Genomic DNA, 17,054 nt, shown 5'->3' with positions numbered 1-17,054 from the left:
CCGGCAGTACTGGTCGCATTGGTCATAGCTTTGGTCAAAGTCTTGCGGGTGGACCTCCTCTACTGCCCATTTTACCGTTGTTGTCCTTGATAGTAGGGTCTGTTCTGGTAGGCTGGGGGCTGGGGAGGGCATCAATATGTCCTGGTTTGTGGCTGTGGGTTCATTTGTGGGCTGGGGAACGGTCTCCCTTCCATGCATACTGACTGGAAATTCAAGTGTTGGGAGTCCTCGTTCTATAGCTCTCGAGCTTTTACTGCGTGTTGCGTTTTTTCAGAGTTTTACTCTCATTTTCCGGTCAATTCGAGCCTCAAGCTCCACTGATTCTTCTTCTGATTAACGGGGACCCGTATCGCAATTTTCTACGCCCCTTAAGGGCGAATTATCATCCAACTTCACTTCTTGGAGGATTCCAGAAGGTCTTTGAGGCCTAACCCACGTGGACATGGCCCAGGACAAAGGAGACTTGACGCCCGTTCGACCCAAGCTGTTTAGGATCTGCCTTAGATGTGGACTACAGAACGTCTTCAAGGAGGATGTGGACTTCGGTGCTTCTACTGCCTTCACGCCGACAAGTTGCACGTGGAGGAGGACTGTGCGTTCTACAAGATCATGTCCGCCCGGACCATGAAGGACAGTCGTACACGACTCGCTAAATGGCTGTAGGCGAAGAGCCCAGCAGCAGATGAGAAGAAGTAGTCTGAGCTGTCTTCTAAGACCTTTGAGGGCGCTCCGGCGACGGGGGCCCAACAGAAGGCAAAGCACTGCGTGTCTGCGGGCACCGGGAGCGCCGTTGGTTCAGGCTCCTCAGCTGCAGGGCAGGGCGCGATGTCACTGATGCCATCATCCATGAGCCAACGCTCCGGCTCGATGAAAAGGAAGTCTGACAACCCAGGTAAGCTGCGGGAGAAGCCCCGACAGGTCCCGATAGAGAAAGCCAAGGGGGAGCAAGATGGTGACCCTCCCCCCACGGTGAAGGCCTCAGACGCGCCCAAGATCGTGAAGGCCCTGATTCACCCGGCTAAGGCATCGATTGAGGGAGTCGTGGCGGCCCTGGCAAAGCCTGTAGAGGTGACCCCAGTGGAGACGACTTCCAGGCCAAGTTTCCCTGCAGTCCGGGAGGGAATCGTCTTTCCAACCTATCGAGAAGACCCCCGTGAAACCCCCAGGATGAGGAAGGGGGGGTGCAAGGTAGCCCTAACTGACTCAGAGACCTCTTCCGAGGACGAGCTGTCTATCGTCAAGGCAACCCTGGACAAGAGGTTTGAGGAGAGGGCCCGCGGGAAGGGTCCCGACGAGGTGGACGTAGAGAGCGAAGGTGGAGCGGACGAAGAACAGCAGTTCAACGAGGAACCGGACACCACGCTGCTGTCTTTCCTCCCGTCACAACCATTGCCACCTCCGAGGGACAGGCAGGATGACATTTTGCTGGCACTGCAAACCCTGTGCACCGAGATAAGGACGAGGCTACCCTGGTCTCCGGTGGACGACTCAGCAGCGCCTGGACCATTGGGGAGTCCTCCACGCAAGCAGAGGCAAGTCCATCCTCCCCCACCTTTCCATCCTTTATCTCCATCCCCCCCACCGAGGGATGAGATGGCAACGACGGGGACGGACTACAGAGGTAATGACAGATCGGATCTCCCATCACCCCTTCCTCGGGCTTCCTCTCCCGACGAAATTGGCTCCTTTCACACCATGATCGCCAGGGCGTCTGAGCTTTTACAGCTATGCCCCGAAGAGCAGAAGAAGGGGTTCCTCTACCAACGACGGGAGGCCAAGAGGAAGACCGTCCTCTCAGTCCCGTTACTGGACGACATCTGGGACGAAGGACTGTCCCTTCTGAAGAACCCGTCCACAGCCCCTGCAAAGAGGGACCGGTACGAGAAGTAGTACCGGGTCCCAGACTCAGCGCCATGTGCCTCAGGGCACAGCCGTCCCCGGATTCGATGGTCTCCACGGCGGCCAGGAAGAAATCGGCTGGGGCGACGGCGTCCACTTCCCCACAGGACAGCGAGGGGGAGAAGCGGGACGCCATGGGACGACGAGTCATCTCGTTGGCAGCGACGACCATCAAGGCCGCCAACGCCCTCGCGGTTGTGGCCCGCTACGACTGGGAGCTGTGGTTTAAGATCACTCCCCTCCTGGACTTCCTCCCAGACGACAAGAGGGCGAGGTGGTGTCAGACCACGCCATCACGGTGGCCACGGACATAGTTGACACCAGTTTTCACCAGATGGGCAACAGCGTTTGCCTTCGCTGGCGCGGTTGGCTCAGGGCCACCGACTTCCGTCAGGATGTGCAGATGTCATGACCCTTGCCCCTGGCCCTCACTGGCAAGTCAGCCTTCCCGTTAGGGCCAGGTCAAAGGCCTGAAAACCTCATCCAAGACACTCTTGGAGTCAGTCCTGGCACCTTTGGCACCAGGCTCATAACCATCATGAAGACCAACATTAGAATGGGACTATTTAACTTGGGTGGGGGGTGAGGGGGTTCAGCCAACATGGAGGCACACACATAGCTCTGTTACAAGGAACTGAGCTATGCGGTCTAGTCTTTTGGGTGTGGCAGGCCTGGGATTATTTTACCTGGACTACTTTACCTGAGACTATTTAAACCGCACCCGAACAGCAGAGCATGCTCTGCGTTATTCTGCTGTGGGCAGCTTAACGCTCACCGTGTCCAGTTCTTTGAAAACCAGCTTACCTGAAACCAAGGGCCTGTAGAGAGAGAAAGAACACTACGAAACTTACCTGGAACAGTATCCTGTCTTCAATCCATCGCCAACTTCATTTCCACTCGCCTGAAGGTACAAACTCCATCATCCGGCACCGCATGCATCCTGGAATACCATAACCTGGAAAGAGGAGAAAGAAAGATAGCATTAGTAAGTGTTTACTCACGCTTCCTCCCGAATGAAGAAAGCCACATAATTCTTACCTGGGTAGTCATCTCCTGGTCAGTATCATTGCTGGAACATTACGGCGCTCCGCGAGGAACATCGCAACCTGCAAGGAGAGAGAAGACATAGGTTAGCAATTTAAAAGGCAAAACAGCGCTGTGCATCGGGCATTACCCACCGGACAGCATCGCGCACACCGCGCTTTCGCCTACCGGCCCATGCTCATCTTCAGACTGCATGACAACACCAAAATACCTTTCCATACCTAAAAAGAAAGAAGCAAGACATTATTATTCGAACTAAGAGGAACATAAGAACTGCATATAAAGTCTGTAAAGCAGCAAACCTACGGAGTCGCAGCAGGCCTGGATTCCCACAGGGGGGCTTGCACCAGTGAAGTAAATTGGTCGCTGCCTGCCCCCCACATCTACGCACCCCTGCCACGAGGAGCAGGACGGAGAATCCACCTTTTACAATATTAAGGTGAGGAGAGGGCCCAAGGGGGAGGAAGGAGTTGAGGCCAAGGGAGGTGGGAAAACATAGACAATCTGGTATTGAATCCAGTTCTCCTATATTGCAGACCCATCTTTAACCAGAGGCCTTACCATGGAAACGGGAGAGGGTTCGAGAGTTCAAATCATCCAACCAGGGCTGGGTGGCGTCCCCGTGGATACCAGGTGAGCGTAACAGCAGACCAGGGTACTGGACATGCCCTTCGACGGGAACAACCTGTTTGGCAAGGCAGTGGATGAGTCACTGCAGGCCATCAAGGCGGATGCCGAGACGGACCGGGCCTTGGGCTCTCTCCATCAGCGACGGCTGTCCTTTAAGACCTCTGGAGGCAAGTCTCAAGGTGCCTCAAAAGGATTCAGCGGCAGCTCCTCGTCGTACCACCAGGCGGCCTGCTCTTCATCACTGGAAGCCTACAGAGGCTGCAACAATGCCGGTGGACACCGTTGTCGTCGCCAAGGTGCCCAAGGTGGCAAGGCCTCGTCAAAGCAAGACTGAACCAGCTGTGAAGTCGGGCCCCCACCCGAGCACCCCGGTGGGAGGCCGGCTGGCGAACTTCATCGGCGTGTGGAAGTCCATCTCCACCGACCGTTGGGTGCTGGATGCCCTGGCCCACGGGCACACTCTGGAGTTCCAAAAGAGGTGTCCCCATTTTCCACCAGTGGCCAGGAAGGAAAACTACGTTCCACAGCTGCTTCTGGAGTTACGAGCAATGCTGAAGAAGGGCACGATAGAACTCGTCCCAAAGAGGCTCCGGTGCTTCAGAGTATACTTGCGGTACTTCCTCGTCCGAAAGAAGACCGGCGGCTGGTGGCCCAATCTAGACCCCTGCCGCCTCAACAAATTCATAAAATCCCAGAAGTTCCGAATGGTCACCCTTCAGCATGTGCTGGGACAACTGGAGGAAGGCTACTTCCTGTCGTCGCTGGACTTGGAGGATGCCTAATTCCACATCCCCATACACAAAGGACATTGAAAGTTTCTGCGCTACTGGTCCAAGGGCGGCACTACCAGTTCAAGGCACTGCCCTTCGGTTTGAAGTCGGCACGAAGGGTCTTCACAAAGTGCCTGGCGTCGGTGGCGGCACGGCTGTGCCTGCAGGGGATCCACGTCTACCCCTATCTGGACGATTGGCTCATCCGAGCAAAGTCAAGAGAACTTGCCGCCGTCCACACAGCGAGGACCGTCCGCCTGCTCACGGATATGGGGTTCTTGCTAAACTTTGCGAAGTCCTGCTTAGTGCCATTGCAGGACATCCTGTTCCTGGGAGCCAGGCTCAACACAGTGGCACGGCTGGTGTCACCGTCGTAGGAGAGGATGAAGGCCATCCTGGGCAAGATACAATGGCTGTTCACCATGGAGGTTGCCAGGGTTAGTTCCATCAAGTACCTGCTAGGCATGATGTCGTCATGTATCTACCTCGTGCGACTGTGCAGGTTACGGATGTGGCCGCTACAGGAATTCCTCGACCCCCGTTGGGTACAAGTGGCAGGAAGTTTCGAAGACAAGATCTCCCTCAACGAGACCTTCCGGCAGGCGATCTGGTGCTGGGGCACCCGCGCGTATCTTCCAGACCACAGCGCATCAGGAAACGGTGACGACAGACGCCTCCCTGGAGGGATGGGGCGCGCACACCAGAGATCTCCACGCAAGAGGCCTTTGCCTCCCGTAGGAGAGGTCTCTACACATCAACGTCCTGGAGCTATGGGCTGTGTTCTGGGCCTTCAGGTCCTTCCTCCCGTCCCTCAAGGGCAAAGTGTCATGGGTCTTCACCGACAACACCACCACGATGATCTACATCCGGAAGCTGGGGGGGCACCAGATCCCCAGCTCTCTATCCAAGGAAGCGCAGGACCTGTTGCACTGGGCCGTCGCCCAGGGGATGTTCCTGGTACCCTTCCACCTGGCAAGAGTAAAGAACACTGTTGCCGACTCCCTCAGCATGGAGCTGGGCTTGTGTCACGAGTGGGAGCTCCGGCAGGCTCGAGTGGATCTCCTATTCCAATGATGGGGCAATCCCCAGATAGATCTATTCGCGACGTACACGAAGTGCTGCAGGTTCACCATCAGGTTTCCCCAGCCATGGAGCATGGACGATGCATTCTCCTTTCCCTGTGACGGCCTGTTTCTTTGTGTTCCCACCATTGCTGTTGCTTCTGCGACTCATCAGTCAACTCAGACGGTCCCGGTGCAGGATGGTCCTCGTCGCACCAGCGTGGCCGAGGCAGATGTGGTTCCCCGGCCTTCTGGACATGTCAGCGTCCCCCCCCAGTCAAGCTACCAACGGACGCAGATCTTGCCAGGGAAGGAGGCGCGATCCTGCATCACGACGGAGAATCACTGAACCTGCAGGCCTGGCTCCTGCAGAACTAGAGTTCGGAAGCTATGATACCCCAGCAGACTGCAAGGAGGTACTTGCCAAGGCCAGGGCATCATCGACTCTTGAGTGCTATGGACATAAATGGAAGAGGTTCTCTGTCTGGTGCCGTGCACAGAAGATTAACCCTCTACGGATTACAGCCCCTCAAGTGCTGCCGTACTTGCTGTCGCTGGCCAAAGAGGGTCTGGCGCATGCGTCCATCAAAATTCATCTGGCGGCTATCTCCCGCTACACCAGAACTCCGGGGCAGTCGTTGCTGTGGTCGCACCGCCTGGACAAGGAGTTCATGAAAGGACTGTCCTGCTTGTTCCCGCCGGTGAAGGCTCCGGCCCGGCGTGGGAGCTCAGCGTGGTGCTGACCAGGCTCATGGGCCCTCCATTCGAGCCTTTGCATTCAGCGCCAATGAAGTTCCTGTCGTGGAAGACAGCGTTTCTTGTGGCCATCACCTCCGCAAGACGAGTGGGAGAGATCCAGGCCCTCTCCTGTAAACCTCCATATCTGACATTCCACGAGACGAGGCTAGTGCTGAGGACGCACCCATCCTTCATGCCCAAGGTGCTGTCGGACTTCCATCTCAACGAGCCCTTGGTGTTACCTGTTTTCTTCCCTTCGTCGCCGGCTGAGAGGACTTTGCGCTCGCTGGATGTAGCTAGAGTGCGGAAGTTCTACGTGGACTGCGCAAAGAGTTTTCGGAAGACATTGCAGCTGTTTGTGAACTTTGGCGCTGTGAACCAAGGGAAGGCCCCTCTCCAAGGCTTCCATTTCCAGATGACTTCTCCGGCTGCATCATGCACTGTCACTGGTTGACAAACCGACCATTGCCCAGCCGTCCGAGAGCCCATTCGACCAGAGCGATCGCTGCTACTACAGCGTTCCTGTCTGGTGTGCCCCTGCTAGACATCTGCAGGGCTGCTACATGGAGGTCGACGCACACCTTCACGAGATTCTACTGCGTCAACCAGGATTCCAGGGAGGAGCCAGAGTTGGCCAGGCAGTGCTGCGCAACCTGTTCGCTTGAAGGTGAGCCTGGTGAGGAGGTAAGATTGCTTAATGTTGAGTTGTTGAAATGCTTCATGTTGAGCCTTGCCACCTCCCGTGGTTGTGCATGTGTGTACTGCTATGTATTCTTGTATTCATGAGCATGTGAATCCATGCCAGACCCCATGCTGGAGAAGGAACAAGTTACTTACCTGTAACTGTTGTTCTCCAGCATGGGTCTGGCATGGATTCACATGCGAACCCTCCCGCCTACCCCGCTGCGGCTCTTCTCTTGTTCCTACTGCCACTTTACGTGCTTCCAAATCTGAAGATGGCTGCCTGAGGAGGGGCTTAGGTAGAGGGCAGTCATTAGCTGGGGGCAGTATGACCCACAGACCAGTGATTGGTTATTAGGAGAAATACAGTTCAGAAACGAAACTGAAACTGATTTTTTTCTTTTACCGAGGATTCCCAGCCTGACTGGGAATATTCATGAGCATGTGAATCCATGCCAGACCCATGCTGGAGAACAACAGTTACAGGTAAGTAACTTGTTCCTTCTGCATGCACTGGTTAAATATGTATCTTTCATAGTCCTTTTTAGGTTCAGTGATAAGTTTCCTGTTGAGGGAGGTGATCAGCGTGGTAAAATCTGTTTGGTCCTCTGGGGGAATGGTTTTGACGATGGTCTTTATTTCGCCACCCACTAGATTAATGAACATGTCGTGTAGGTTTGGAGATTTCTCCTCTCCTGCCGCTTTCACAAAGTGGTTGAAGTCTTTCACCCGTTTGATCCACCTCAGGCTCTTGTCAGCCTCTGGTGTCATGGCTAACTACAGTGGTTTACGCAACAGGGCCACCTTGGACATGGGGGCGGGAGACGGGGCCTCTGGATTGCTCATGTTGGCAGGGCCTTGAGTTGTGGTGTGAGCCGCAAACTCGTGCAGGCTGTGTGCTATGGCTGGTGGGCTTGCGCCTGTGAAGGTGTTGAGCCTTGTTTTCTGTTGTGGCGCTTCTGGGGAGTGCTTGTCCTAGCGCTTTCAGGGGCCCAGTGCTGGAGATGAGGCTGCTGCACCTTGTGTGTGGCGTGCCTCTCTTTGCTGTTCTTTTGTGGAGTGGGCCATGGGTCCTTGTTGGAATGGAGGCCTGTACTGGTCCTCCTTTACTTATATTTATTTTATTATTATTATATTTTTTTTAATTAAGGTGGGTTCGCCCTGTGCTTCTGTTTGGGGGTGGGAGGGATGCCGCTTGCACTTACTGACTTTTTATTCAGGGTGCAGCGCCTTCAGCTGCCACATTTCCTGTGATGTGCGGGTCAATGGTGGACTGCCGCGCGGCGAAGTAGCGGGTTGCCACATGTCTGTGTGCTCCGGCGAGATGGCCCAGCACTGCAGGGCTTCTGGAGGAGGAGCACCGCATGGGCATGGAGTCGGGGTTTTCCCGGGATCGGGCTTGTCGCACGGTCGCTGGGCCCTCCTGCTCGTTGTTGTGGAGGCGGGATCGCCTTTGGAGGGAGTGGCCGACTGCCACTGGAATGCTGGCGTGCTGCAGGATCGTAGGCACCCGACGTTCGGATGGAGGAGGCGGGATCGCCTTTGGAGGGACGGATGGGCACAGTGGAATCATTGGGCCAAACGCAGAGGACTCGTCGCCAGTTGTTAGCGGTGACACGGGCACCATACAAAGGACGCAACACCAGAGGGGATGATTGGATGTCTTCTTTATTAGGCTTACAAGAATCAACTGCTGTTCCTTCCCTTGGCTGCTCCCCTTTCTTATCCCGCTCCCCGCCTGCAACTCTGTCTCTCCCTAAAAGGTACAGAGACGTCTAACATTCAGCCTCTGTGATGAGGCTCTAAAGTGCTAACCTATCCTCCATAGGTGTGCTCGAGATCCCTGCCTTCTGATGCCATTCCTCCACTTGATCTTCACTTAATCTTACTTGATTCTTATGCAGTTTGATTTAATACAGCAGAAAGGCCTCCTTTACCCCTGCCATTGTATAACCTCATTCTCAATCTCTAGTATAGTCCGGGGACCATCTTCTCTATTGCCAAGACATGACGAGAGCCTTTCTGCTTTGTCTCCTTATATATAGGCTGCATAATTACATTTCCCTGACAATTCTTCACAATACTGTGCGTTAGATCGCTTGTGGGCTGCATGTTTTTGCAGGTTTGTCAGCATAGCCTCCAATATGCAAATAGTTTGTACTAAAGACCTCCTTACCTCAACTGATGACAAGATACAAAAGCCTCTGACCACCTTCATCGCCTCCCATATAGTTCCACTCCCCTCAACTGCCCCCTCAATTAGATAAAGAAACTATAGTGTTTCTTTTTTATAGAGATTCCGGAAATTGAGGTCACCTAGCATATGAACATTTAACCACCATGTTGGCACTGGGGCGGGTGCTTACCTAACTTCCACGTAGCTAGTAGCAGCGCATGACCAGATAATGTTGTACCTACGTAAACCACTGGGAACTGTGGTAAATCCTAATCAGGAGACAGGACAAGGTGGCATTTTGAGTTAAAAGGTTTTGAATTTGAACAGCCAAAATCTATATTGGCTCTAGGTTTCTTGGTCTTACTCTAAAGAAAAGAAAGGAGTCTAAAACTGTGCTTGTCAGGATGTCCTAGAAAGCAAGCAAAGTCCACGAAACAGAAATTCTACTCTAACCTGATTGTTGTTCCTACCACTGTGAACAAAAATAACCTAACTTTGACAAAAATAGAATAAGGGCCTCTGGAAAAGGTAAGAATGGTGGATGGATTCCAACCCCATCCTAATGTTTATCAAAACAAATGGACTCCTTGCCCCATGGCACAGTTCAAATCAGGAAATCAAATGCCTCTTCAGGCTTCACCTCCTAGGGATGCATGCAAGTCTTTTATTAGTCTATTTCTCCTTGGTTTTGTCAGGCACTTTGTCCGTTTCAGGTTTTTCTTCCACCCTCGGGAATCGCCTGATTCCTAAGTCTACACCAGTTATTCGCCTTGGTCTCCCCATGAAGAAACTTTGTGATACTCTCTCCAGTGAGTTATTTCCTGGGTTTTACCCCTCCCTGGGGCCTTGGGTCTCATACCTGGCCTTGGTGTCTGGTTGCTCTGACCCCGCCTTGCGGCCTAGTTGCCCTCACCCCACCTTGGGGTGTGTTTGGACCTTTCTGTCCTCCTCCCGGTTCCCTCTTCCTGTCGTTCCATGTTTTATCGAGCTAGTGCTCCCTTCCTGTTGGCTTCTGACGGATCTGCGGCATAGGTTCCTCATTACACTGCTCATTCGCCCCACATAGGCGTTCTCGACTGCTTGAGACTCTAATGAGCCGGGCTTCTCTGGTCGGTGTCTCGGGTCATCATAGTTGCTGAGAGCTTGGCGTGCTTGACCATGGTTCAATCCACAACACTGCCTGTGAGCTGGCTTTTTCTTGCGACGCCTCCCAGGAGAAAGTATCTCTGCCTCTGTAGCTCTGGTCTTTATCCACCATGAAACACCTGTGTATGAGCATGATATAAATAAAATATATCATATCATACAACCAGGGGGTGGGTCTGTTCTCTGCTATTTTGTCTGCCGAGGCATGGACGGTGCCTGAAAAGGGTTCAGAAACCATAACTGCAATTTATGACGGAAGTTGCAAGTCACTACACAGTTTGAATCCCATATAACCAACAAAACTGTTAGCTTCCTGAAGCAAGAAGGGATAACATGCATCCCTGTTTGGGGAATGCCTTTCCTCTAAGTGGGAGTGAAGAGGGGGGTCACCCCCAGTGGCCTTCTGTGTGCCCTGGCAACAAGTGGGTGTAAAGCTTAGTGGGCTCACCTCCGTATTCCCAAAGGGGGTTGCTCAAGCCAACAGTGGGGATATGCGACAAATCCAGGGAATTCGTCGCACATCCCCTCTGTTGGCTTTACATACTCCTCCAGTCGGGCCGAGTGGGTGACGACTGAGAAAATGACATTTTTCTATGTTCTATTGTGAAACAGAAAGGCTGTACATCTAAAACCCACCAAATTACCCTGGCAAGCTATTTTGGTCTTAGCAGGCCCAGACAAGTTTTTTGGGCCAGGTGCTCTTAAGCTTGTCTGTCCGACTTGCGACAATGGCAGAAAAGATCGGCATGAACTATTGGCAGTAACCTGCCAGTCCTAGGAAGACTAAGTTCTCTTTTAGTTTTTGTTGGGGACATTAGGGCTAAGGTCTTACTTTCACAGTCTGGGGCTAGATAAGACGATTTCCTACAAAATAGTCGAAGTACTTATTTTGGGCTAGGTGGCATTTTGTTTGGGTTGGCTCTGAGTCCCACTATTCGTAAGGCCCTATTGAGCTCAAAGAGGTGGCGGAAATGTTCTTCCCAACTGCTATGACGGATCACTACATCATCTATGTATGCTCCCAGTATGGAGGAGTAAGGCTGTAATATCTTATCCATCAGACGTTGGAATTTGGCTGGGGCTCCATGTAGCCCGAATGGAAGAACCATAAATGGCTACAGGCCCTGGGGTGTACTGAAGGCAGTGTTCTCCTTAAAAGCCGGGCTTAAGAGGACCTGCCAATAGCTTTTTGTCAAGTCCAAGGTGGTAATGAACTTGGCATTTCCCAACCTTTCGATAAGGCTCGTCGATTTTGGGCATCAGATAGTTGTTGTAGACTGAGATGGAATTCAATCTTCAGAAGTCGATACTGAATCTCCAAGAGCCAACAGGCTTAGCTACAAGGATGATCGGGGAGGACAATAGGCTCTCAGAGGGTTCTATCACCCCTAGCTTGACCAATTTTGTTATTTCCTCCTGTGTTTTCTTCAAACCTCCTGGATTCTACAAACATTCAAGTTGACTAACTGCCCAGTGGGGGTCCAGATTGAATAGAAGACATGTTTCACTCTCCCTGGTTCCTCTGAGAAGATTTTGGGGAATTGCATCAGCAATTCCTGGAGGTGCCTCTGTTGTTTCTGGCTAAGGTTCTCAGGGATTAAGCTGGGTCTACCCTTATTCCCAACCAAGAGAGCTGCCATGCTGAGTACTTTGTTTTACATGATCTGTTTTCCAAATCTTTAACAAGTTTACGTGGTAGATGTGGGTCTTCTGTCTTGTATCAGGTTGGGAGACTAGGTAATTAAGGGGGCCTTTACGTTTGAGGATTTTATAAGGGCCATGCCACCTCGAGATCATCTTGTTTTCAGAGTTGACAACAAGACTAATACATGGGCACCTACCAAGAAAGATTTAGCCACAGAACCTAGGTGCATCTTTGACACCTGTATTGGCAAAATCAAGTACAGAGTAAAATCTGTGTACCCCTGTGAAAAAGGAAAACTCCTTGTTGCCCCCATGTATTCTCCAGATTTCTGTTCGGCATAGCTCTTCCATCAATCTAAGCAGTTCCTTTGTACACCTGCAAGGAGGATGTGTGCTCCCATCAGGGCTGCCCATGTCCCTATCAAATTACCCATTTGAATTCCGCCTGCCACATCAATGAGTAATTGCAATATTTTCTCAAAGCAACACAATGGCCTAGTGAAAACTGTGAATCCAAAGTGTTTGGTGCATATTTACAATCATGTCGCATACATACTCCCCAGGTATCTTTCTTCCTGAACAGTAAAAGCATCTACTATCTTTCAAGGAACCATATATCTTACCCATATTAAGACCCTTCAGGAGTATGCCAAATACTTTGCTGCCTATATTTTCCCTTACCATCATTGCTGCAGTTGTCTAAATGTGCATTGCCTGAAGCAGCACTATTCCCGCTCTGTTCCTTTTTATATTGGCAAATATTCTACTCCTCTTGACCACCCTGTTAATACCTCTCACATTCCAGCTAATTTTCCTTAACTCAGTCATGCCATTTATACATTTCTATGTGTTCCTTGTTGCATCCCCAACCACTGACATGCTGTGTGTGAACACTTGGTATATGAACAGGTACCACAAAAACAGAATTCCATGTCCTAACCCACAACCCATATTTCTTGATACAAAATATTTGTGCCTATGATGCCCCCCTCCACTGATGCTATCCCTCTTGTAACCAAATCGCACACTTTAAATGTACTCCCTCCTCTCACAGATTCCTCACCTATGATAATCCTTTTCCACCACCATTGAGGACAGTGCAGCACTTCATTGGCTGCACCTGATGCCTCTGTGTGCCCGGGCCAGAAATGACATTGGGGCTAGTGTATATCGAGGTGTCATGCCCTGTGACCTCCATTCCTTTTTTCCATGCACTTTGTATTCTTTGAGAACATGCTCATTTGTTTCCCTGAAAAAATGCCCAAACCCGCTAAGAGCACAGGTTTAAAACCTTCCATGGATTGAGGCCGGCAAAGGTCAGTTTTGGATCCCCATCGTATATTTGCTTATACTACTTGGGGGAGAAGCACAACACCAGTAATTGTGGGTCATGCCAATCAATGCACACCAAGGCCCCCCAGGAAAGGGTGGCTACACTCTTCTCCTACCTCCTCAATGCCTGCAGTCTCAGCCGAGATTGCACAAAGCGCATCTCTGAGGACACATCTGTTGCAAGACAAGACCTGAAGAAGCACCGAAAGAGGTTTTGCTCCCGTGGTGGTTCCTCACAGCATCATCCTTCTTCGTCCTCAAAGAAGAAAAGCTATCATTCCAAATACTCCAGGGAAATGACACTGCAGGTAGTTTTCCACCCAATCCTCCAACCTGTAGGAATGGCAGAACTTTCAGGTAACCTCTTCGCCAAGGCTCCAGCGCTGACGGCTTCAGCCTCAACATTGACAGTGCTGCTGGCTCCAACCGGTCCCATTGTGTTGCCCCAACCTGACAGGGTACCTTCAGGTTAACACTCTGAAAACACCTGCAGGCTCAGGACTGGACCCCAAGGACAACCATGTCTCTCAGCGCTGACAGGTGCACCGCCTTTGGGTGTCAATGCTTCAGCGTCGGTTCCACCCAACATCATCAGTGCTGATCGGCGTCAAGGGTGCCAGATCCCCTCTGGAGTACGCCGCTCTTCCAATTGGGCTGTGTATGTCTAAAACAAGCCAAATCTATGAAGATGAAAGCAAGCCAACCCTTTACTCTCAGACTCTTGTGCTCCACAGTGGCCATCCCAGAGGAATTGTATTGGGAAGTAGAGCCATACAAGACATGGCCACAGATCTTCAGTGTGCCAGTGATCTTGACACCTCCCCTGAGCAGGACCTCATACTGGCCCATATTACGAGTAGGCCTCAGGCATCTTTGGAAATTTTGATGGGCAAGGTTGTTGATACCCTGCTGTTGTCGGCCCGGTCCAGACTGAATGTCCAGTTCAAATTAACGGACATCCGGGACGAAGGACCCAAGAGGGAGACTTTACTAAAGTTCACCTAGCGGTGCAAGCTCCAGTGCTAGAGGTGTTGGAAAGACAAGCCTGTACACCTGCAGTGGTCAGGGAGGTTGTAAAGAAGCATCGTCCTGCTCCCTCAGACCCATCTTTTTTGTCCACCTATGCAGAGTTTAGTGGTACAGGCCATGACTGCAAATTTGAAGACATCCACATTTCTGTCTCTCCTACCTGCTAGAGAAAGTAAGAGGCTGGGCGCCTTGGGAAAGGTGGTGTTTGCCTCGTGCAATCAACCCTTCCTGCGGCCTGGCGAAGATCCATTTTGGTCTTTATTTCCATAGTGGCCAACACAGCAGACCACATCCCTGAAGGGAAAATGAGAGAAGGAGTTTTGGCCATTGTTCAGGGTAGCAGGAAGGCTTCCCACAAGATCCTGCAGTCAGGATTCAACACGACTGTCTGTGTTGGTTGTTCCATGTCCACAAGCACAGTGGTAAGACGTCACTCTTGGGTGATATCAGGCTTTACGCAGCATGTCCTTTCTCTGGAAGAACCTGTTTGTGGCCAATGCTGACGACGCCCTACAGCGGTTTCAGTCCTCCATATTGATGGCAAAATATTTGGGTTTGGCCATACAGCAACCCTCCACTCCATCTATGAGGGGTTGGGGTTTTTGGACTTCTACTTACTATGCCCCTTGGGGAAGAGATCAGGCCGCCCCTGGGAGACTGAAAGGTAGATGTTTCCCAAGAGGGAGAGGCAGAGATGCTCTTATGTGTGGAACAGAAGCAGTCACTGTCCCCTCAGCCACTCAGGGGACAATACTTTTTTGAGACTGAGCAGTTCTGCCACACGTCCCCGGTGGGTGGGAGAGTTTCCCTGTTCAGTATGGAAAGGCCAGTATGGTTTCTGCCTCCCTTTCATTTAGTGCCCTCCAGACCACTTTTCTCATACCACCACCTCACATCTGGACCCCATCCTATGGAAAGTAGTCGTCGGTTTCTCTTGAAGAGCGTGATAGAACTGGTTCCACACTCAGAATGAGGCAAGGGATGGGACTCAATGTATTTTCTGGTGCCGAAGAAAGACTGAGGCTTCATCCAATAATGGATCTAAGGCTCTGAATTTGTACCTGTGAAAGGACACATTCACAATGGTAACTCTAGCCCAGATCCTCTAATCCCTCGATCTGCAGGATTGGTTGGTGTCACTGGACCTTTGGGATGCCTACTTCCACATATCCAATCATCTGAAGCACAGGAAGGAAGTATCTGAGGTTCTTTGTGGGCCAACATCACTATCAGTTCAGAGTACTGCCATTCAGTCTTTCTTTGATACCCAGGGTTTTCACCAAGCAGCTGACAGCGGTAGTGGCTCAACTGAGGAGGGTGGGCATTCATGTCTATTCCTACCTGGATGAGTGATGGTCGAGCCCGCTCAGCAGACCTGATGTCGATACATTTGTTCAGCATGTGCAACCTGTTGCACAGCTTGGGCTTTTCCCTGAATTAAAATGAAATCTATGTTTCTCTGTCCCTGTCCCTCTGGTTCATCAGGCCGGTCTTGGACACTCGCCTGGGCAAATTCTTTTTGTCCAAAGACTGAGTGGTGAACATCTCTCAAATGGTACATGTCTTCCTATCCCAAGGCCAAGTTTCTGCCTCATCCTGTCTGCGTCTGCTTCGTCTCATGGCCCCCTGCATGCTGGTAGTGTCGGAAGCACGGCTACGCATCAGGTCATTTCATTGCAAGTGATCGCAGTTTCAGGACCGCATGCCATATCTTCTGCAGGTCTTGAGTGGAGTTGCTCGAGACCTTGCATCGCAGTCCCAGAGGGATAACCTGCTGTAAGGTGCATTGTTTCCATCAAACATGGCATCACGGATGCGTCCCTACTAGGTTGTGGTGCTCACTTGTTGGATCCGACTGAGTGGTTGGTGGTCTCCCCCAGAGTCTCGGGAGCACATCAACTTGCCGGAGTTGAAGGTGATCAGGGTGGCCCTGGTTACCTTCCTGCCTCTGTAAATGGGAAATGTGTGCTGATTCTTAAGGACAGCACACTGACCATGCATTACTTCAACAAGCAAGGTGGTGTGGGGTCCTCACCTCGTTCCAGAGAAGCGATCGGACTGTAGTTCTGGGCTCTGGAGAATGGCACCTCTCTGACAGCTACCCATCTGTGCCAGGACGTCTTGGGGGAAATGTTCTCTTTTCTTGTCAGTGGGTTCTGTGGGATGCATTGACCATCAACTGGAACTTCGATCTCCTTTATGTTCCCGCCAATCCCTGTCATTCCTTTGGTTGTTTTTTATGTGCTGTTTTCCCACCTCGAGATTAGCCAGCAAAATAAAGTAGCAAACAGGTAGCATACGTATATCCGTGGCATAGGGTGGATGAGTTCCATGTAATAATGTCCCCGCATAAATGTCTCCTGACAAAAGTCAGTTTTTTGCAGAGACATTATTACATTGAACATGGCGTGCAGGGAACATCCCTGCAACCCGTCCCCATACATAATGTCACCATATATAATGTTGCAAATGGCTTTTCCTGGAAACATTATGTATGGGGCACTATGTATGGGGACATTATTACCCGATACCGGTGTATGTGCTCAAGAATGTACTGCTGCAAATGGATACTCTCAGAAGGAGGATCAAGGTCAAATGGCCCAATCGTCACTCCTAGATCAGAAGTCGCCAGAAGAATCTTGGTATTTCTACCTATTTGCTGCAGTATCATCCCGCATAACAACGTTGAGCATCGACAATGGTAAAAGGTCTGACTTTGTATTTAACCTGTAGGCTTTTGTGCTTTGGGGTGAGGTTCTACTTGTGTATTTGATTGTGTAAGAATGTTTTTGCAAAGAATAGAATTGATAATGATTTTTTTGTAACACAGAAGAAATGAGTGCATGTCTTGCCAACAGCTGTGCCAGGAGATTACTTTGTAATTCTAATGATGATAATGGTTTT

The 17,054-nt window shown here is 51.2% G+C and overlaps 1 protein-coding gene across 2 annotated transcripts in view; it reads left to right on the top strand.

Annotated features, from left to right (window-relative positions):
- ABCC4 (ATP binding cassette subfamily C member 4 (PEL blood group)) overlaps positions 1-17,054 on the top strand; it is a 2,280,107-nt gene that overhangs the window by 1,040,656 nt on the left and 1,222,397 nt on the right. The window lies entirely within an intron of this gene.

The sequence above is a fragment of the Ambystoma mexicanum genome, chromosome 7q, assembly GCF_040938575.1.
Source record: "Ambystoma mexicanum isolate Mex_15411 chromosome 7q, UKY_AmexF1_1, whole genome shotgun sequence".
In the NCBI taxonomy this organism is placed as follows: domain Eukaryota; kingdom Metazoa; phylum Chordata; class Amphibia; order Caudata; family Ambystomatidae; genus Ambystoma; species Ambystoma mexicanum.
The sequence above is the reverse complement of the archived record's forward strand: the minus strand, read 5'-3'. Positions and strand labels throughout refer to the sequence as shown.